The sequence below is a fragment of the Manis javanica genome, chromosome 1, assembly GCF_040802235.1.
Source record: "Manis javanica isolate MJ-LG chromosome 1, MJ_LKY, whole genome shotgun sequence".
Taxonomy (NCBI): Eukaryota; Metazoa; Chordata; class Mammalia; order Pholidota; family Manidae; genus Manis; species Manis javanica.
In genome coordinates this window covers 234180557-234203757 of record NC_133156.1, presented here as the reverse complement: position 1 = coordinate 234203757, position 23201 = coordinate 234180557, and the positions used below count along the sequence as shown (strand labels likewise).

At 48.8% G+C, this 23201-nt stretch overlaps 1 protein-coding gene across 9 annotated transcripts in view; it reads left to right on the top strand.

Annotated features, from left to right (window-relative positions):
• Positions 1-23201, top strand: part of LPIN1 (lipin 1) — a 99699-nt gene that overhangs the window by 23305 nt on the left and 53193 nt on the right. Inside the window, exon 1 of one of the 9 annotated variants that reach the window (XM_073216425.1) lies at positions 4365-4500. The exons of 3 other annotated variants lie outside the window; for them this stretch is intronic. The gene's annotated coding sequence lies outside the window, so the exon portion shown is untranslated. Of the gene's footprint in view, positions 1-4364; positions 4501-8654; positions 8676-12207; positions 12282-12327; positions 12661-13576; positions 13679-23201 lie in introns of those variants that run through there. 5 more of the 9 variants (XM_073216418.1, XM_073216413.1, XM_073216433.1 and 2 more) reach the window with 5 other exon arrangements.

Here is a 23201-nt window from a genome sequence, read left to right as displayed (position 1 = left end):
ATTTTTAAGGCCATTAACTTGTTTTAATTGGAATCCATTTCTTCTATTTGGATGACCATGGCTTTCATAGAGCTCTTTGGTTTTCTTATTTATTTAACAAATCTTATATGGTACTTACAATGTGACAGGTCCTCTTCTAAAAATGTTACAAATATTAACTCACTTAATTCCTTGCTATGGTCTTCTGAGTCAGTCCTGTTATCTCCTTGAGAAATGAGAAACTGAGCACAGAGAGGTTGAGCCACTTGCTTGAGGTCACACAGCTGGTAAGTGGCAGGGTTAAAATAAAAAACTCGTACGTTCTGGCTCCAGAGACTTTGTTCCTGAGCACAATAAATATATAATATTTATATATAAATATAATATTATTTTTAATATTATTAGATATTAGACTATTCTGATTCTTTTCATTTATTCCTTCCATTTAGTACCTTTATCATAGTCTCTAGTTTCTCCATACTGTCAGCTCTGCAGGTAGGTGCTGGTTTTCCTCTGACCTCTCTCCAGGGGGCCTCTTTTCCTGCTGGTCACCTTGGGAGGCCCTCACTAGATCCACTGCCACCCTGATTCCTCATTTCTTCTTTCCTTAGTTTGCTCTGTAAAAATAAGCAAACGCTGAAGTCGGTTTTCATGTCACCGCCCAGGAAAGGGAAACAGATGTTTTGAATCCTTGCATTCCTGAATCTCTGTGTAGACTTGGCTTCATGTTTGACAGTTCGGTTGGAATTAGACTTTTTGAGGATGATACTAATTTTTCACAGCATTTGAACACATTGTTCCATTGATCTGTAATAACCACTGTTACCTTTATGCCAGTCTGACTTGCATTCTTGGGTGACCTATTATTAATATTTTTTTCTATCTGGAAGGTCTTAGGATCTTGTATTAATCCTCTGTGTCCTAAAACTTCACAGCGATATTCCTCCCAGTGGGTCATTTCTCATTCATTCTGCTCAGAACTTGGATTCCCGGAGTCCATGTGTAGTCTGATATCAGCAGATGAGATATTCCAACAGATTAAAGGAAAATGAAAAATAGAGTTGTGACTGGAGACCCATGGAGATCTCTGCTATCTCTTATATCTCTTGCCCAATTCTTTGGTCTATGATTTGGTAGATTTCATAAATTGCATCTTCTATTTTCATATTATTACTTTTGGCAATCAAATTTTTTCTTTTGTTCTCTAATTGTTTTTCTCCTACCCAGCAGTACCCTGTTTCTGTTTCATGAAGGAAATAGCTTCCCAGGTCTCTCTGAGGTTCTAATTTGGGGGTTTCTTTCTATTAATTTCTCTTCTGTTCCCTTCTTTATTTTTATTTCTTCTGGGGTCAAGTTCCCCCCTGTCCATCATTCTGTCTCTTTCATTGTGCACTTTCCTCAAATGGCTGGTGATTCGTGGTTGTCTGTTTTTATTTAGTGTGGATGGAATAGGAAGGGTGCCTGGAAGCTCCAGTGGCTGGTGTTGGTTCTAGACTAAACAGTTGGGGAGCTGGCTGTGACCTTGGAACCCTGTAGCTCAGGGCTCTGGCGCCCATTTGCGTTTCTCCTGGGCGGGTAGCCCCTCCCACGGCTGCAGCCCCCTCTGCAGGTATTCAGGGGATAGCTGGCTCCCTGTCAGCTCTTCAGCAACCTTTCCCTTTGCTTTCACCTTCCAAATTTCAGTAATTATTTTTTCTGCTGAGGATGCCCCTCTGTTCTCTTCACCATTGTGGATTTTTAAGTTCCGAGGTTTCCTTGAAATTTAATGATACCTGAAAGTAAAAGGGAAAGTAAATGCACCCTTGTCTGTTCTGCCCCACAGCCGTCCTGCCCCAGGGTTTTTCTCCCTTGTCCGCACCCTTGATGCTGCTGTTCTTCATGTGTCTGATGACTTTGACTGTGTTCCTGTCTAGAAATGTGCTGGAGTGTCTCTTACAGCCAATTGCTTTTCCGAGTGTGACTCATTAGTGCCCAATGGCAACACTTGTCTAGCATGGATTCGTGGCAGGCACTAGACCTCAGATACAACAACAATGTATTTAGTTAGAATTTCATAGAGAATGGTCATTCTTAGGTTTCACAGGGCTCTCCCAAGGACTGTTTCTCATTTGTGAAGAGAAGCATTGTACGAACGCCTCATTTTAGTGTATATGCTCAACAGTCCTTCTTCCCAACCCCTCTCCCATGCAGTGGGCATCTTGTCCAAAATCCTGTTTCCTCTTGTGGGAGCCACTGTTTGTTTATCTGCTAGATCTTGAAGTCCTTCTGAGGACAGAGGCCCCTCTCGATCATTACCCACCCCCCACTGCCACCCTACGTACCTTGCACATAGTAAGCACTCAGAAATGGTTCATTGCATAAATGAGTGCATTCTTTGGGATTTCTTTCCTGCTTCATTCAGGACAAGGGCACTGAATTAGTTTCTTTTCATAAAGATGAGTATACTTTTATTACAGCTTGTTTTCATTATTTTTACTATGATGAATCTATTTTTGCAGCCAGGCATTAGGACCCATGATATGATATTTAAACATTCATTTAAAAATGCTTACTGTGCTCGGTACCAGAAATGACCAAAAGACCACAGAAATGGTCTTTTCTTTCTTGCGGAGTCTGTCTGCTGGGGAGAGATTTTATAAAAATTTGCAGACACAAATGGAACATTTTACTGTAATGCTTTGAATAGAAGTAAGAGCGTCTAACAGGGAGAACTGATGTAATTGGGGAGGCTACTGATGCTTGAACTAAGGTTGAAGAATGAGTAGAAGTTAACCAGGGAAAGTAGGGGGAGAGGATTTCATGCAGAAGGAACAGCATGTGCAAAGGCCCTGTGGTAGAAGGGAGTAGGACAGGCATAAAGAGGTGAAAATGATCTAGCGTGGCTTGAGCTTAGACTGCATAGAGAAATAGGAGCTGGGGCAGCAGTGGTACCTGATACATAGTCAGATGCTTGCAGTTGGCCCTGGAGAAACATGTATCAGAGCAATTCTCCCTTGTTCTGATGCTCTCTAGCTGATCCATCTGTCTCTGGTCTCCTGAGAACCCTGAGGCTGAGTTGAGCATTGGCTGAGCAAGATCAGACTGTGGTGGATTCGAAATTACAGAGCAGGGTGTGATAAGAGGAGAATTCAAACAGCATAGTGTAGGGACAGGGATAAACCTTGTCTGCCCATCCCTGGAGGGAACCTTGTCATTCCACCCAGGCACAGCAGAACTGGAGACAGTGTTCTGTCTCGTGCCCATCTCTGCACGGACCACTGTACCTTTGTAGGTTGTTTGTGGGTGGGGTGGGGGCCAGAGGGGGAAATACAGGGAAGCTTGACCCAGAATCCTCACATTGGTTTTCCATAAGATAAAGCAGTTCCCTCTGGAAGACAGCGAAAGAAGGAGAGAGCTCCATCCAGTCAGGGGTGGGAGGAGCATTAGGGAACCCAGTTCAATCGGCAGATCACACAGTGCAATCAAAGATCATCCCAGGTCAGAATCCTCCATGGCTCTTTTCAATTGGGGGGCCAGCTGGGAGTGCCTGGAGTCAGGACACACCCAGATTGTCTCTGCACAGGCCTGGTCTGTCTCCTTAGATCTTTATAGTTATCACAAATCCACTTACTTTCATCCTTCAGATCCTTTGGAACCTACAGACACATACAATCTTGTTCTAGCACATCAGCACTTGATGTCAGGCCCCCATGTCCCCCTCTCCCACTCCCAACACTGGGTTTCCTTTTGCAGGTTAAACAGCTTCGGTTAGGACACTGCAAGTGAGGTGTGGTGTGGCCTCCATTTCACCCTGGTCATGCTCTTCCAGACAGGTGAGCTGCCATCCTTCATGGCTGTCAGGAGTGCGCCAGCACTGAGAGCGACTTTGAGGGTGTGGTCTGAGGTGCACAGAAGACCAGGAAAAATCACTTCCTTGGTTTCAGGCTAACAGACATTTATCCGTGTGGCCCAATATTACAGGGCTGGGAAAATGGAGAGCTTTGTGATCTTACTCTGCTGAGGCTGGCAGGGTGTTGCATAGGCTCAAATCTTGCTGCCCATTGGGCATGTGGCTTCAATAACATCCCTTCTAGTCTCAGTAGAACACTGTACACTGGTGTTCACTTTTGAAGACGAGTTTAAGAAGTGAGTATTTTTTAGCCCCCAAAATCTGTCTCTCCCCTCCTCTGATCACCACCAAATGCTGAGGTCATAACGCCATGGGGTCATCACCATCCTGCTACCTAACAATGAGCTTTTCCTGGAGCCTTGGCAGAGGACACAGAGGAAAGGATGCTGAGGAAGGAGAGAACATGGGCGGGCAGGAGGTGAAGGAGGTAGGCTGCGGGACAAGATCCTAACAGCAGGCAGTGCACGGTGGGCTAGCTTGAGAACTAGAAAGTCGGCAGAAAGAGGGAGGTGGACCAGGAGGCCAGAGTTCCTGTGAGCAGGGCCTGCATATGAAGTTGATGGAAGTTGAATGGGGTCCTGACAATATGTGCCCTCCAATTGGGGAGGCAAGGCTTTCTTCCAGCGGCTAAGGTAAATGGCAGGCAGGGATGCGGGGAGCATAATATGGTTTTCAGTTTCCTCATGTCATATGGCAAAATTTCCCCTAGGCGGGCTTCTCGGGTGCAGAACTCACTGAAGAATGGAATCAGTGGCTGAAATTTGGGGACACTAGTGCCCTACAACAAGGCTCTTGGGGTTTCAGTTCTACCTTCTGTTAATTGGATTGCTCTGGGCTTTTATTCAGGTCTCTTTCTCTGCTAAGTGTAGCTGATTGCCTTCTCATGGAGATTTTTAAGAATGGTAAACCATGGTCCACGTTTATAAAGTTCTAAATCAGACAAATGATTTTTTTTCCTCAATGTTTCATCTTACTAATGTTGGAAATGCAAAGGAAATGCCATTTGGCATGCATGAATGTATGTATGTATACATGGGTGTATGTGCGTATGTACCGGCACGAGATATTCAGTGTATTTTCAGGGAGTTCTCCAGGTTGGTGCCTCACAGGAAATCTCCGGAGTCTAGTTTCTATTAGAAGGACAAGAGGCAGTAGGGACAGGAACTTGGATCCCCAGACCAGGACCCGGGGAGCCTGCGCACCTTTGTGCAGTAGGTGAGATCTGGCTCTGCACCGCCCACTGCCTCTTTCCCTTCTCCACTCCACAGAGTTCAGCTACTGTCACACTGAGTGCAATTGTCACACAACACTAATCAGGAAATGTTACAGGAAGTGCCATTTCCTTGGGATTTTATGGTAGTGCGGGATTTCTTTGTTTTGTTTTGTTTGTGAATTGGGAAAGGGTGGGAGACAGAGAGAGACTTCTCGGAGCAGCCAGCCTCTGTAGACAGATGTCCGTGCTGGGACCCTGGCAGGGAGGCATGAGCGCAGTGCCTGATGCATTTTTTCTCCTGTGCGGTCTCTTGCCCTTCGTTAATGGATGATTGTGTAAAGAAATGAAGAATCAATTTTCCCACATCCCAGGACTCTTGTTTCTCAGCTTGGGGTCTTAATGGCTGTGGAGGCGCTGCCCACATTCCAACTTGAGCCCAGCCAGGCTGACCCACCTCCTATATTCATGTTCTCAAGGTAAACGGCACCTAGTCCCCATTGGCCAGAGTTCTGTCTAGGTCACCTGATAATGGGTGGCCCCCTGTGTTAGCTCACTGCTTTTATCCTAAAGGAAATGGAAGTCCTAGTATCTTTGTCAGGAGCTAATAGTTTAGGACCTTGGAGCAAGGCCCAGGGCCCGCACAAGTTAGGTGCCTACGCTCCCACAGACACTGGGAGGGGCCTCATTTTCCTTGATGTTTACTTTTCCAAGAGAAAGCCTCCAGATCCTCCAAACATTTCCGAGTTGCACAGGTGCCCAGAGGGCTATTTAGCTTCTTAAAACATTTAATTACATCTCAAAGGGACACAGAAAGAATTTTTAATGATATGTGTTATATAGTAAACGCTCTAAGGGGCACGGGAGGCAGTCTCTTTCCCTCATTGCACCAGGAAAGATTGAATTTTTTCTGTTTGTATTGACCCTTATTTACACGAGAAAGGAGCAGTTGAGTCACGACTGGATAGTGCCTTTTGCAAGACCAAAGGGACAAGAGGGGGGAAGAGAGAGAGGCAGTAAGGTTACTGAGAAGGGGTTCCCAGGGACCCGGGGGGGTGCTCTGCTACTCCGCCATCTTGGATGTCCCTTGGAGGCACATATTGTTTTACGTATGTGTGATTTCAATGTTCTGCTCTGGGTGAGAGGAAAATTTGATTTAGCTCTCCTAAGTGCAAAGGAACATGGGCTTTAATCCAGGAAACTGGCTTAGACTCTAAGTGGCTAGCTCCTTCCTGTGTAACTCAACTTGGCCAATCCACCCGTCGGTCATTCAGCGTGTCTTCTGAGACCTCCCTTTGGGCTCAGCACACACTGGACACCATGGGAGAAAGAAGGACATGAACCTATTCTTGTGCTCAAACTGGGAAGTCAAGCCCATATTGGAGCCACAGGGCACCGACAGCTCACCCTTCCCCACACACCTTCACTGTAACTTTCCATGTGCTGAACCCTCAGCCTGAAATCATCTTTTGCAGCACACACTTCATTGGTCAAAAGCCTTCCCCATCCTGAAGGCCCAAACCTGATGTCACATTCACAATCAGGCTCCTAAGTGTTCATAGTAAAGAATAATAGTAATTATTGTTGTTATTATTACAAGACTCACTAGAATGGACTATATATATTGTGTGTATGCATTGCATTAAGTGCTTCCAAATGGCCCTGTGAAACAGATATTTTTTGCCCCAGTTTAGTAGGAAAGGACACTGAGGGTCAGAGAGGTCAAATGTCCCTTCCTCTAGTTCACGTAACCAGCAAGAGCTGAAGTTGGCTCCAGGCCCAGCTTAGAACCGCTCTCCCAAGCGCCTCCTGTGAGCGTCCTTCCTGACTTCTGACTCTTGCATAGCACCATGCTCCTCTCCACCATTCACTTATGTCAAGTCTGCTGATACGTGACAGACGTAAGAAGGCCTTGAAGGAAGGTGCCGTGTCTGACCCGTGGCGCTCTCTCCGGCAATGGTCGGCACTGTGTCTGGAATACACTGAGTGAGACAGGGGTGATGTGAGCAGAGCTGGGAAGCACAGGACCAGGATGGACAAGTGACGGAAGGTGGCCATTCCTAGGGTGCCCGTGTTGTGTGTAAGACCGGGTATTGTAGGTTGAGATAATGACCTGGGGGAATTCTTTCTTGAAATTCTGGAGTTAGGGGGAGTGAAGTGGAAGGTCTGAAGGGGAAGCACGTGACCAGGCTGATGAGAGAGTGAATCTGGGAAGAAGCAAAGAAAGCAGGCTGGGAGGTGGTAAAGGGCAGAACCAACCAGTGGAAAGAGTGAGTGAGCAAGTGAGAAAGCTGCCGTAGCTCAAGGCCTGTTTCAGTGCATCGTTCTCCATGTGCACGTACACAAGCACACACGCGCGCACTGCCTTTACTCGAGCTGACTTGTTTGGGTTCTGTTGTGTGGACACGCCCCCTTGGCATGGGGGGCTGGTGGGGGGAAGGGTGGGCTTTGAGAGAGACGGTGGCAGCTGGCCAGGGTACAGCATGAAGGGAAGTGGACTTCGAGAACACTGGTTCTCAAATGTGCCTGTACACAGGAATCCGTGCGGAGTTGTGCGACATACTGAGGCCTGGGTCCTACCCCCAGAGACTGTTTCTGATGCGGACTGTAGTCTGGGCATTGAGAGTTTTAACAGTTTCCCAGGTGATTCTAATATGTGACAAGTTTTTTTTTTTTGTGGGAAACCCTGCTTTGGAATATTAATTGTGGGTGAGAAGGTCCAATTCTAGAATGGTTTCATTTATTCTAAGAACAAGAGATGATGACATCTGTGGTTTGAAGTCTCCTCAGAGTGTAGAGTTACTTTCCTCCATAAATCCCCAGGTTCTAGGTCATCGAAGGCGTTGTATGTACGCCAGGAAATAAGCAGACGCCAAAGCAGATGGCTACTGGCAAGCCCCATTTAAATTCTGCCTGATAACAGATACTATAATTTGTTGGCAAATCCAGTGTATTTTGCTTTCCTAAACATTTAGAACTGACAAAGGATTATATCACTTAGAATGTAGATTTTATCTTAAGGGGGTTTATCAGCTGAAAAGTCTAGTAGCTAAAGAATTAATTACCGTGGGGCTGGCCCAGAGCTCACAGCACTGTTAACAGGCTGCAGAGTGATTCTGTTCTGGGGCCAGCTTCCCTCTCTGAGGTCTGATGCTGGATCACCATGGTTAGCCTTGTGGTCCAGGTTTCCGGTGGGGTTCCACCTTCGCGACCTCCTCTAAGCCTAATTACCTCCCCATCTCCAAATGCCATCACAATGGGAATTAGGGCTTCAACGTATACATTTTGTGGAGACATGAACATTCAGTCCACAGCAGATTGGACTCAGTTGAATTTCAAATGTCTTCCTCTTGGGTAGATTCATCTAGTATGCACTGATATGGCCTTGCCCATGATGACAGTATTAGAAATACTAGTCAGGAGTGACTGTCCCAAGTTCCTAAGTGCCTTCATTCCTGCCACCTTATCTACCCTCTTTCCTTCCCTTGCCAGCCTTCTCCACAATCCGTCAGCAACCTGCTCTGCTGTACCTGGCGTCTATTTCTGACTGTCACATGCCATAGTACATAGTGTGACCAGCACGCCTGGGCCTGGCAGGTAGGACACCTCTGTGCGCTCCCAGGCTGGGGGAGAGAGGGGAGGGAGGAAGCGATGAAGTCAGCCTCAGACATCATGATCTGGAGCCTCTCCAAAGGACATCATTTCAAGGTGTATGGGCTGCTTCCCAGGGACCTGCCTGGGTGTGCGTGGGTCCCATGCGTTTTGGACTTTGCTCAATGCGTGGCCAAGGGAGGGTACGCGATGCTAACTAATCTGTGAGTGTGAATTGGGTGGTGTGGCCCCAGATGTAGCTGTGACCAGCTATGGCTGCTCCCTCTTTTCTCCCTGAGACTTCTTTTGTTCTCTTGGATGCCTTGTCCCTAATCTGTGATCCTCACCCTAATTTGGGGATGGGCCCCTGTCCTTCTGCTCCAGACCTTCCCCCTCTGGGTGACCACCCCCCTCCTCCTCTATGGAACCCAGGGTCTCTCATACCCCACCTCTTCCCCCAGGAAACACGCTTCGGTCAGCCTACCTGCAGGCACCCAGGGAACCCACTCTATCTCTGGCTGATTCCCAGGCTGTTCTGTCCCCTGATCTCCACGGGGGTGAGGTGGAACCAGGTGGTCCTGGGCAAGGAAGCCCCCGTGTTCAAGTCACCTCATCCAAGGGTCCTCAGCACATCCTCTCCCGTTCTGGGAGCGGGAGTAATCCAGAGATAAGGAGCAGCCCTCTGGGGAAATGAGGGGAAATGATTCTTTGCTCTTTCTTTGATGTTCTTTCTGCCCAGGCAGTTAGAGCCAACCAGTGAGGCTGCTCCCTGAGCTGTCAGGAGACCAGTCAATTGTACACCTTCCTCCAGGGTTCCTGGAGTCCCGTGGAGAGAGCATTCACCCCACCTGTCCCCCTCCCCCTTGCAGAGCTCTTTCAATTGTGCAGGTAGTTAATCAGCAAAACTTCAGAATTCCCAGATAGAGTTATTGTCACTGGCTGAAAGGGGACAGGTTTTCTGCTTGAGTAAGAAGGCTTGTATCACTCTGCTTGCTTTTATACCCAGAGAAAAGTTGGGGCAGTCAAGGAGTTGTGTTCAGCCTCACACATCCTCAGCAATAACTGAGTTCTCCGGGTGTCCCTCTTCCGAGGGAAGACAGCAGACTGCCGAGCCCTGGGGCTGCAGAAGCCGGGCACTTGCTCTGGACCACTGCTGCGCTGAGCACGGAACAAATCCTTCTGGGAATCACTGCTCTGCGTCATATGGGGTTCTAGAATTTTAAAATCTTTGTCAACAACTGTGCCACATATTTTACCTGATGGCCTTTTCCACCCTCACCTGCCCCCACCCATTTTCTAGATTGTGACAGTCTTTGCAATCCAGGATGCTCTGGTTGCTCAGCACCCCCTTCCTCTTCCAGCCGGCTGGAGCAAGTTTGCTCATCCCTGTGGTTCCTTCTTCCCTTCCCAGTGGGGCTGAAAGCGCAGGTCCTGGGATTGGCCAAGGGGATCACCTCAGCTCTCCTGGCTGAGTCACAGCTGGGTCACCAGCCTGGCTGCTGACAGCGCAGCAAGGGCCCTCCCAGGGGGACTCCAGACAGGGCAGGGCCACAAGTGCCAGGCTTCGGAAAATCCAATTCAGTTTAGTGGGAAATATGATTGAGTGAGTGTTTTGTCCTTATGACTTGTTTGAAAAAATTCCCCCTGTAAGTCTGGCCTGCTTAGATGTTGTGCCGGCAGGGCACTTGTCATCCCCGATGTGGCAGGCTAAATTGGGCAGCTATCAGAGTGCAGCCAGACGCTGCTCATGGGTGCTGACTCGGGGACAGGGCCAACCCCAACCCCAACCCCACCTTGCTCCCCAAGTTCATCATTTGTAGAACGAGTGCTTTGAAGACTGGGTTTTCTTATGTTTTCAGACCTCCAGTCTCCGAATTTTAGTATCAATATTTATATTAAACACATCTTCACGCAAGTGGCCCAAAGTTGGGCTTTGCTTCCAGAAAGGCTTTCCATGAAGGGTAGACTTGCTTCTTGACCCCAAGGCCAAGGATGCACCTAAACTCTGGTGTCCGAGATACCCCGTGGAGGAATCTCATCTAAAAACAATGATACCCTTGCTCCATTCTCTGAAATAACAGCAGGGGAAGGGGCGCCTGCCTCCCTGGGGACGGGGGCTGCCTAAATGGGAGTTACGTGTCCAGGTGGAGGACATCCCCTCATGGCCAGCTGGATAGATGGTGGTTCACTGGGACAAAGCTCCCCAGGCAGATGACCCCAAGCTGCTATCTAGAGCCAGCCCGACTATTCCAATGAGCACCAGATGCCTTCCGACCTCTCCTCTGGGATGGCTGGAAAGCACCTCAGACTTAAGAGAGGCCAGAACTGCACTCCTGAGTTTCCTGCCAAGCCTTCATCTTCCTGTTGCTTCTGCATCTCAGTAACGAGCACCACAATTCCTTGGTGGTTTAAGCTCCAGAGATCTCACCCTTGATTGTCCTTTCGTCATATGCCACCCCCACCCGACCCTGCCTATACATCAGGCAATCTGTGGTTTTGCCTCCAAAATAGATCTGAAGTCTTTCCACTTCTCATGACCACCCTCTGTCCTGGTTTCCCGCAGTAGCAGCCTGACTACTCGCTTCCACTCCTGCTTCCTACAGTCTGTTTTCCAGTATCTCAGAGAAGTGATTTTTATAAGTGTAAATTAGATCGTGTAATTCCCAGGTTTGAAATCCTTCTTGGAATATCTAAACTCCTTGACTTGGCCTACAACACCCTAAAAGTCTGGTTCCTGGTACCCTTCCTGCTACTCCCTGGAGGGCTGCCTCTGGACCTTTACACTTGCTGGTCCTGCTCTCTAGAAAGCTCTTCTTCCTCCCCTCATCTTTGTAGGACTCCAGTGTTTCTTGTCATTTAGGATTTCAGTTCAAATGTGACTGCTCCTGATTATCCGATCTTAATCATTAGTCATCAGAGTTATTTTGTTCACTGTTTGTCCTGTGCCTTGTCTGCCTGCTGGGGAATGGAAGCTCCAGGGGGCAGGGGCCTCTCTCTCTTGTTCAGAGCTACAGTTTCCAGCGTCTGGAACATAGTCCAAGTCTTCGATTAAATGAATTAAGGAGGCAGGAGAGCTTGGTCATGCGGATAAAGTGGTCAACGTCGAGAAGCTAAGTGCAAATGGTAACATGGCCACCCCGGCTGCCACGTTGTGGTTGAAGACAGGAAGGCCGGGTCAAAAGGATAAGGGATGCGCCCGGCGACAGTCGGCCAGGCTCTCGGGGGTTCCAGGCTGATTACCAGGCTGCCCCTACCATCGATTTTGCACACCCAGCATACTCCGAGGCTTCGGTAAACGTTAATCTAGTGTGTTGAATTAAATACGACTTTGGCTTTTGGGAGGAAAATCAGAAACTCGGACTACGGTACCACGCCCCCAAGAAAGCTAAGGTAGGCGACGAGGAGGGTCTGGTGCACCCGACCTGAGTACAGCCGCCCCGGGGCACGCGGGCCCTGAAAGCGGCTGACGCGCCCGCGCCTCGCGAGGACCCTCGCGCCGCCCCTAGCTCCGCCCCCTCGCGCCGCCCCGCCCGCGGGGCCCGGTTGCTGACAGCGGGCGCGCGGCGGGCCGGGTGTTTGCCTACAGGGCGGCCACGCGCGCGGCGCCGCGCGGTGAGTAGCTTTCCCGGCGCCGCCTGCCGCCCGCCGGCCCCAGCAGAGCCCGCCCGCCGCCGGGGGAGGGGCCGCAGCCCCGGGGGCGGGGGGCGAGAGGCGGGGCCGCAGTGGCCCTGCGGCCGCCGGCCTACCGGCGCGCGAGGACCGCTCTCTGTCCCCGCCGCTCTCGGGACGCGGAACCGGGAGGAGGACGGAAGAGCAGCCTTCGCGAGCATCCCTCGGGCCTTGCTTTCGGAGCGCCCGCGTGCAGGCTGACCTTGGCCGCCTGGCGGACCGGGGTGGGGCGGACCCCGCGGGACCCCGGAACTGCGGGACCCGCTGCCGCCGGGCAGGACCGGTGGGTAATGGTGCAGCCAGCAGCGCCTGCCGAGCGCGGGTAATTGTGTGAGAACGTCGCCGGGGCTGCGGTGGCAGGGGGGTGGGGAGGGCGCTTAGGAGTCGTGCTTTGCAGTTGAGGGAACTGAGGCCCGGGGAGGGTGGCCTGCTTACCCAAGGTCACACAGCTGCTGGCGGGCAGGCTGCGCCCGGGTTGGCATCCCAGTTCCGGGATTACAGTCCGGTCCTCCTTGCCGGGCCTCTCTGCAGCCCGGGGGGAGCCAGGCCTAGTTAGTTCTATCAGACGCCCCTGCGGATCATTTTATTTGGGGAACGCCTGGAAAATGTAGGGTGAGAAGTCATGTTTTGGAAATAACTTTTCAGTGCTATAGGCTAGAGTGTGGGTATTCGGCTGATTTGTGTGGAGGGTAGTTGCCGGAGAAAGCAGATGTCAACTCTATTTCTTATCGCCAAACAGGAAACCCGAAGTATAACAACTGGAAGTATTCATTTGGAGAGTTCTTAGACCCGGTATTTCCCCAGGATAGGAGGAGTGTTTTAGAAAAAAGATGAGCTTATAAGAGTTTTTTTTTTTTTTTATTGGGGGTTATGGTGATGGTAATTGTGAAATTTACTGTCTATTTTTGTTCCACCTTTTGGATCTTATGAATTAAAAGTAAGCAAAAAGGGAATAGAGAGTAATTGAGTAGATACACTTAAAACTTTTTAGCCCCCAGAAACGTTGGAAGATCTGTTTTGTTTTATGGTTCTGTATTTTGGTCATGCTTCATATTTGTCAGCATTTGTTTTATTATTGAACATTTTTGTGAAAGGGCATGTGTTTTGGAGCTTTTATTCCTGTTTGTATGTGGGGCCATGCCTGGATAGAGTGCTGGACCTGAACTTGGGTCTGGGGGCCTGGGCGCTGGTCTGAGTTCCGCCTTTGCTGTGGGACCTCCACAGCTGTGTTCATCATTGCAGGCTGTGTTATCAGAAATCGCATCACTCTAGGAAAGAACAGGCTGCCAGGGGGCAAACTGGCTGAGTCTTGTCGCTGGGGAGAGAACTTGAGGGTTCAGGTAAGGGACTTAACATCTGTTGGTCTTAGGGGACACGGGATGGCCGAGCAGTCAGCGCTCGGTGGGCTGGGGGTTGCTGGCCTGGCTGGGCAGGCCAGAAGGAAGTCTCTGAGCCCTGCCCTTTGCCCAGTCAGCTGCACCAGGAGAAGGGAAGGGCAGGAGATGGCAGGGCTCTGAGGCTGGTGCAGAGAGCTTGGCTTTGTATTACACTGGCCGCTTACTGCCGTATAACTTGGGCCAGGGACTTAAATTATCTGAGCCTTGGTTTCCTCATCCATGAAATGAAGAAATAATCATACCATTGACAAGATTATCATGAAGATTAACTGAGATACACAAGCCCTTGGGGCAGACTGTGAGCTCAGTGACTCACTGCACTGGGCATTATTTTAAGGGACCCATGTAGAGTTGGGGCAGTCCTGTCAAAGGCTGGTCTCTGGGCTGTAAATCACCCCCCGGCCACTCCTGCCACCCCTCTCCCATCGAGAGTTGACCTCTTCTGGATCCCTTCTCTGCTGGGTTCCAAGGGTACCAACATGATGGGTGAGGCTTGCCCCAGGGGAGGCCTGCTGGAGGGGGCAGGGTACGCTGGTGGGGGTGGCTTTGGTGCCTTTGGCCCATTTTGAGAAACAACTCAAAGCTGGGGTCCAGTGGGGACCTAGGCTGGTGGTTTCATCTGTTTGCACTCAAACTTTGTCAGTGTAACCAGCTGTGAGACTTTGGAGCTGTTGGTACAGACAGGACACACGAGAGGAATATGGGAGATTGTCAAGCACACATCCTCACTGGCAGCCCTGGGACGAGTTCCCTGGGAAGGGCCAAGCTGTGCTTTGTTTTATTGAACTTTGGCCTAGCTTATTATGGGATAAGCCCCCTCACTTAAAATCAGACTGCGATGTGTGTGTGTGGGGAACAAATGAGTTGAGCAAAGCCTATAAAACAGCTCATCAATGATCTGACAGGTTCTTAATATACAGAAGACCCCAAATGCCAATTGGAGGGCTGTTTCTGAAATGTTAGCTTTCCAAGCTGTGAGCTGAGGGTTTAGAGAGCAAGGGGCCCAGCATCTGCTTTTGTGTGTGGTAGTAGGTGCAGTTTGTGGCAATTTAGGACTATGAGTATTTTTAAAAAAGTGAAGTAGAATACAAAAAAATACATTATCAGACTGGACACAGTAATCTTAGGTATTGTTTTGTGAAAACTTGTTTTAGTTGTGTGTGTGTGTGTACATGTGCTTGCAAGTGCACTCCGGTAGACAGAAGAAGGATGGGGTATGAGAGTGTTGGGGTGAATGGGGAGGGGCCATTTAAATCAGATGTGGGCTCAGGGAGACCCAGGCCTCCTCCTGGCTACAGAGGCTCCTTGGGGGGGGATGGCTCAGTGTGGCCGGGCCGTGTCCACTGTCCAGCAGAGAGGTTGGCAGGAAGTGGATGGGCAGGGCTCAGTCCGAGAGGAGCTGGGAGCTTCTCCATGCTGGTGATAGCCATATCTCTCAACCCACTCACCAAATTTTGTGATTTTTGCAACAACTTAGAATTTTTGCCGGTACAGAATGCTGGGGCCTTCCAGAGAGAAGCTCAGGCTATTAGAACAGTTATGGCTCTGTACCAATTACGTTTGCTCCTGAGTGTGATGCACTTGGTGTTACTCAAAGCTGACTACAGGCCCTGCTATATAGAGATGCATCTATTTACCGCCACCTTCTGGGACACAATGAGCACATTTTCACCATGTGCTGTTTCTGGGAAGTCCCTGTGTCTCCTTGGACACCGTCTCTTTTTTGGTGGAATCTTCTGCATTCATAGGTCTCAGTAGGCATATTCCTTTAGTTTACAAAAGTCAAGATACAAGGAACAAAGGCGAAATAATGGGGCATCATCACCCTACAAGGCGCTCTTCTCGGTACTTACTTTGGCAAGAGCATTCCCTGCCAGTAAACTGTATGATCGTAGATTGCTGTTCAACCTTGGGATTGCCTTTGGGCTCAGATTTTTTGACAAATGGAAATATATTACCACTCTGTTGGAATATAAACATATCCTTCTAGTAATTTAGCCAGTGGTAGTTTTTGCCCTGGTCTTTTTTGGCAGGTGCAGTGTGAATAGATTGTATTTGCAAAGGACTCTCAGGCAAGAGCCTTAATTCAAAGTCCAACCTTTGTCTAGACCCATTTGTGACACCAGGATTAGCACCTGGCTTTCATTAGGTGTGCATGCACTTTGAAAGTACTTTATGTATACCAACAATCTTATGAGGTGGCCGATGTTACTATCATCCCATTTTATAGACACGAAACAAGTTCTGACAGGTTAGTAGCTTGCTCATGGCCGCAGGTTCATCCGTGCTACATTAGCTGTCTGCCTGCAGAGTCTACATTCTTCTGCCCCGAGCTGTAGGCAGCACCGCAGGCTTTGGGTGGCATGTAGCCCTCGTGAGCTGCTGGGGTGGAGTTGTGGGGTGGGGCGGCGTGCACGGTGGGGGATCATTTCCAAGTAGAAATCACAAATGTACGGCATTCTTTTTGACCAAGACACAGACTTGGACAGAGAGGATGCAAAACCCTGTGCTCACTTTATGAGTTAAGTAGGAGCCAGAGGAAGGGGGTCTCAACCTGGGGCTGTTTTGCCCAGCACCTTGGCTGCCCTGGATGTGGTTCAGGCGCCTCCATCCCCCACTGCCCAGTCCTTACATGCTCCTTGGCAGGGGCCTGGGAACAATCATCACATGGGACTACAAGATCCAAGCATTTCAAAATCTCACTGCCCGAGGAGTGGAGCAGTCACCCACCCATCTGACCTTTCCAGCCAAGGCTGGAGCCCCCCTCTCCCCTGCTGTCTCAGCAGTTTCAGTGATACAGTGACCCTGACACTGAGCAGGCCACAGTTTTCCATGCCTCACACAATTCTCTGAGCCCACTAAAAATTAATCTTAAAGTAATGCAGGCACATGTAAAAACCAAAACGCAGACCCCAACACTATGGGAGTATTTATAATGAGAAGTGTAGGTCTGCTCCCCTTCCCCAGGCTTGGTCCTCAGGGTGAGCCTATAGGCCTTGTTTGGTATGTAAATCAGTCTACATTTCTTCCAGTGCATAGCAGAATGTATCATGTAATTCTTAAAAAAATGGGTTCATGTTATAAATACTGTACTTTTTTCACTCAATATATATACCTTTTCATGTAGCATTTCTGGTACTACCTCTCTCCCTTCCTGTTTTTTTAAAAGCAGGTTCACAACATTCCATTACATGGTGTGGATGGTCCATAATTGATTTAACCAGAGGGCTTTATACATTTAAGTCATTTCTAGTTTTCCTTGTTTCAATCAATGCCGCAATTACTGTTTTGTACATGGGACTTAGAGCACTGGAATTGCTGCGTCCACGTCCATGCAAAACCTGGCAGCTATTGCTAAATGCTCACCCCCCTGTTTACTATCAGCAGTGAGTGATGACTATTTCCCCGCTGTCACCAGCTGTGCCGCCATTTTTGTGAAATGCTTTTAATTTGGACCCCCTGGAAGGCCTCCTTTGATTTGCCTAGCTTAAATTATGAGTGGGCTTGACTATTTTCTCATGTATCACTGACCAAGTGAATTTCTTTCTCCGTGAACTCTCTGTATTTTGCCCATTTTTCTGTTGGATTGGTGTGAGGCCATCTGAAACTGACCTTAATATGCTAGAGGTGGTTGGTGTTAGCAAAACTGCAGGGTTATGAAAGCTATGGCTAGGGTTTTGAATTTTGGCAGAAGTTCCAAGAAAGCAGTACTTCTTGGTGATTTGTGAAGCCCGGAGAAGGCTTTTGCCAATTTTGGGTGAAATGCTGATTTTTCTGATGTAACAACTAAGCGAGAAGTCATGAGATCGCCATCACTTCATGCTGACAAAGTGTTAGCGCTTCCTTTCTGGAGCCATGAATCAGGGGTAACTCATGCTTCTGCGCATCTGCTGTGGGCAGGGGTTGGTTGGACAGATTAGCTGCAGTGTAGGGGCTTCTGGCCATGTGGGGGCCTTGATGGACGAGCAACCTTCCCGTGATCGCTGTCTCTCCTGTGTGCTTGGAGTCGTCCTGGCGCCCCCTTTCCTGACTCACCTTCTGCAGGGTGACAGCCCCCTCAGATCCCCGACACACTCATTCCGCACCTCCCTCCATATCCTCCTTCCCACAGGCATGCTGGGGGCTGGCTGGCCCCTTCCTCTGGTCCGGAAGCTGAGCCTTGATGAGCAGGAGCTCTGTATTTATCTGACCTGCTCAACTCAGAAAGGGCCGTGACGGAGGGACCCTGAGCCCATCGGGTTGTGCTGCTTCATCCCTACTGTCAGGATTGTCAGGACTTTTTAAGGATGTATTAGTCTGACTCGCAAGCTTTTTAAGTGCATCTCAAGCTTCAGTAGTGAATTTTCTTATTTGGGACTGGAGTGTCTCTGAAGAACAGTGGCATGCCGGTAAAGTCCCAGGATCCTCAAGGTTTATAGACAGACATGGAACTGGCTCTTTGGTTTAAGAAACTTCTCTCGGCATGCGGTTCAGGGTTGTTGAACCAGCCCCGTGGAGCACCTGGTGGACGGGCTCAGTCCAGGTGGGCAAGCGGGGAAATGACTGCCCTCAAGTGTGCTGCCAGGGGACCAGGGATAGGATGAGACCCAGGGACCTTGACTTTGCCTGGTGTCCTTTTGTTCTTTTGCATTTAAGTCATTCTTCCTTTTTGTCATTTGTATGTAATTTGTCACCCTTACCAAGTGATAAGTATCAATCCACAATGCTCTGAAAAGAGATTTCTTCATTGTTAACATAAATCACAGGAGGAAGATACACTATTTAAAACCAATTTCATTTTCATGCAAGTTTTATTAGTCGTTATGCCATTTTTGGGATTTCTTAGAAATTATCTTTTTTTGTATGCTTTGGATGAAAACTAACACTGATTTTGTAACTTTCCAGTGAATGTGATCTTGGTCAAGATGCTTGTGTGTTTACTCCGAGCCAATCAGACCTCAGTTTTGGAGCCTAGACAGGGAGACGTAGGCTGGAATGTGCTCAGAGGAGAGCAGCCAGGGTGGTGAGTGGAGGCCCCCCACTCCCCGCCTGTTCTTGAGACCCTGCCGGAGGGCCAATAGTGCCTTCCTAGGGTGTTAAGACACAAGAGCCAGTCGCTTAGCATCCTCAGATGGCCCAAGGACCACTGGGAAAATAAAGAATGAGATGTCCCCAGAATTTAAGGAGCTGTAGGGAGAGCCCCAGGGGGACAGATTTTGTTTTATGTTTGAGGAAGAGCAGTCCTAACTAAGAGCCAGGTGGCTTCCATACTCTTAGTGACAGGTGTTCACTCTCCCAAGGCAAGTTCTTCAGATTTCAGAGAGGTTATAAATGGGCGTCAATATTCAGTTGTTCAGTGACTGAGCAGTTATGATATAAGACCTTCAGCTTCTCAAGGTCAGGAATGAACCTTAGCCTCTTGCCAAATGCAAAGTCATGCGCAGGTGAGGATTTGTGGGATCTCTGCTGCATGAAGGTAGGAATGGCTGTGTGGGAAGGGGTGGGTATTATTGGCTGATTGCTCACCTGTCCTCAGAGACAACTTTCAGACCTTCAAGGTAGTTCCGGATGAAAAGGAGGGGAAGATTTTATCCATGAGCATTTAACTTTACTAGTAGAATCTCTTCATTAGTTTTGTTTTGTTAACTCAAAAGTAATGAGACCTCTTTCAGAGCCTCAAGGTCCTTAGGGCTTTCCCTGACTCTCTGAGCTGGGGGCAGGCCTTGGCCAAGTGTGTGAGCCTCACCTGAGCACCTTCTGCTCCCCTGTATGTGCCACCAGGAGGTGGCAGAGGGTGAGGCTGGCTGCTGCTTCGCAACTGACTGGCAAGCACAGGTACCTCTGGAGCAAGCAGACCAATTTCCAAACGAGACATCCGCTTAGGGGAAGGAAATAAAACTATTGAAGTGTATTGCAATGGATAATTTTAGCCCCCTGTTGGAGAATTGAATGTATTAGCATATACTGTGTATTATACCTTCCTGTATATATATAATTTAAAGTCTGTGTGTGCTGCCCCATGTGTAAATTGGACTGGCAGGTCATGTGGGAGGTTTGTAGGACTGTCCCAGGATTGGATGCACTTACCTGGATTCACATGCTGCTTCCATCCCTTACCTGCATTGATTGGGAGCCTGAGCAAGTCACAGAAAGTCTAAAGCTCAGTTTCTTTCTCTGAAAAAAATGGGAAAATTATATCCCTTGCCTCATTATGATAAACAGGTAAAGAATTTGTTAAACCGTTATCACCATCTGAACAGTGTACCAACCTAGTGGTGAGTGAAAAGGGACAGTGGATTTAAAGATTCCTGTCACACTGGCTGCTGCTGTTACAATCTCTGCCTTGTGATCATTGTCACTGAACTCAGTGAATATGTAGTCTCTGATGTGTTCATTTAACCAGAGCAGCTGGCAGGCTGGGATGTGACAGTTAAATCGATTAGTGGCTTTTGTCCTGGGAGGCCCTTATCTGGGTGGGTGATCCTGCTGTTGATAGCAGGAACAATGCATCGGGCTGATGTGGGGCTGCTTTCCCAAGCAAGTTGCTCGCTGGGTGCACCTTAAATCCAGAGCCCAGAGGTGACCCATGCACACGTGCGTGAGGGTGTTTGCCCTCGCTGCGCACAGGCAGGGGATTGTGGCAGGCTCCCCCAGGAAGTGATGAATCATCTGAGGATGCAAGTGCCAAAGATGTCTTCCGACCTAAGGGAGCGTGTTTTGACCTTTTAGTCCTTGAGGGCTGTGGGGGAAGGTTTAGGGTTTAGAATTTACCTTCTAAGAGGCCCCAGGAGGGAGAGCCCACCAGGCTGTGAATACTTGTGAAATTTCACATCCAGAGCTAGGGACTGAGCCTGACTCTTCTAGTCAGGGACGTGGTGACAGCAGGCCACGTGGCCCCATGCTGTCCAAGGGCAATGGCCTTTTCAAAGTCATCTTGTTTGTGTTCAGGGCAGCCAGTTAGGCTTCGTCAGAGAGTGTATTCATACCTTGCTCCCATGCACACAGCTCGTAAATGTTGGAGAAAGATGATCACATCTAGGCCTCTGACCCCAAATTGTGTGCAGTTTGTGTTTTTCAGACTCTTATCCTTATATTTCATGGCCTGTTCATTGGTAAGATATGCCTTAGGAGCCTGTTGTTTGAACTGTGTTTGCAGTGAATTTTGTTTAGGGGCATCATCTTCGTGAGCTTTCCATTCCCGGAAGAGAGCAAGTCTTAGTCTTAATTTCCTCCACTTTTTAAAATTTAGCACTTTAGCACTTTCCCTGCATTCCCAGACTTGCCAAGCTTTGGAGGTAGTGGGTGCACTATGGTGTCTGCACATCTGGATTTTTTTGTGACGGGAAAAAACCCCCCCTCTCCCACAAACAATGCCTCCTGTCCCCCCCTGCAAACCCCTGGTGTTTTGCTTGGTGAAGACTTGATTTCATGATGTTGCTATGATTAGGTCATGGTATCCTAAACCTGGAGCCCCATCAAATTCTTGAATTCCTCTATAATCTCTTTGCCTAATGGTGGTCTAGACCCCAAATACTCCTGTTGGTAGCAAGCTCCCTCCCTCTAATGAGTCAGTTCTCCGAAGCTTGGTCTCATAGATCGTGCTTGCCACCTTGACCTGGAATGGCCTCTCTGTAATTCTGACTAATTACAATCTGTGATCATCAATACAGCACTGGATACACCCTAAAAAATATTACTTGACATTTAGAATTAGATGACTGGCACCTATTTTGCTGAAACCACACAACTGATTTTTTCCTTAATTGGGCCTCGCCCACTATGCCAGTTTTATCCTCCGAGGAAGAGGAGACAGCACTGTGCAAAGGAGAACAGGGGACACTAGGGTTTACCTGGCCTTCTGCGTTCTCCCTGCCGCCTCCGGGTCATCCTCCTGTGAATATCATGCAGATCTGTCTCCCAGTTGCTCGCCAGAGATGGGGTACAAATGTTGGTTCTGAGTGGTGCACAGGGCTGCCCAGATTTGCATCAGATGAGCTCATATTTGTGGAGTTCTGTCCATGAAGTGCTGTACAGACGTAGAGTGGAGTTTTGCAAGGCCTTTTTCCTGGGATTCGGTTAGTGATATGCCAAGGGTCTGGAAGATAAACATGGCTGTTGGGCTGATGGCTTTGGAGTGTTACTTTCTTTCCAAAGTTGGTAGACACCCTTGTGGTTTCCCATGCCTACTTCAGTCTTTCTCAGAACCATCACTTTATCCTTCTCGCCTCCAGTAATTACCCTGGAGTTCCTGGTAGACCAGTCATCATAGGGAGCGTGCTCACCTAGGTGGCTTCTGCAGCTTCCTCCAGAGCCTCACCAAAACAAGGATTGGTTTTGGCGGCACTGTGCCGACAGACGAAAGTTTAGCATCATACAGCAACAGGATTTGTTTTCTGAGAGCCTGAAATTCTGTTTCGTTCTGGATGCCCTTTCAAAGGTGAATCAAAGGTTAGTCTCTACTGAAACTTGAGTAGAGTTAGGCAACTTGTTTTCAGCAGCTCTTTTTCATTTGCTTCTAGAACATTTCCTCATTTCTCTTTATGTGATGACTTGCCAACTCATTCCTTGTTAAAACCTCACAGAACTGCTCAGGCCCGTGTGGCCACGACAAGCTGAGGCTGATTGTCCCCGGCCGAGTGGAGCCCTCTACCGTACATCCTGCTCCTAGCCGCGTTTGCCCCAGTGGGCATCAGGCATAAATAAGCCTCATGCGAGCCCGAGCCTGGGATGCTGCTCTTGGTGCGCTGAGCCTGGGATGGAGGCGGCTTTGAGGGTGCCGCCTCTGTTGCCATTATACCTAAGGAAAGTGTTCTACACAAATAAAGCATGCTCAGTTTTGGAAGACAGAAACCATATAGATTGAATTCAATTAAGGCATCCCAGAGGAACTGAGCTTAATAGACAAATATAAGGTTAGACTCCTGGCAAATGTTGAAGAATCTAGTCAAAGAAAGCACAGGGATTAAAGAAAATGTGGCCACGTATGACTACAAATATTTCCTGGGGCCCTGGGACGGGCCGGGCACCACGGGAAGGGCTGGGTGCTCAGAGATGACAAACCTCCAGCCTGTTCTCCAAGAGAGCAGACCAGCGTGGTGGTGTGCTCTGTCCAGCCACTTGACAAAGGACAGGCCCCATTTATCAGGCAACTGACCTGCTGGGATTAAATGTCATTAACTGAGGGGCAGCAGGGCGTGGGGAGGAGGTTCCTTTAGCAAAACAATGAGTTGTTTTAGGTGTGTTAAGGAACACCTGCACAGCCAGGTGAGGACATGGAGGAAGCAGTGGGGAATTCAGATAAAGGAGCTATTGTAGAACTTTAGTGGGACATTCAGTACTTAGAGAGAAGGGTAGAAAAGCAGAGGTGAGAAAGATTGAACGAAAATGGTGGTTCTGAGACTGGTTTGCATTCATTTTGACCTTTGCTACAGTGAACCGAGTCCTGGTCGCCTCGCCTTGTCTGGGAAGGGGAGAATGGTAGCACTTG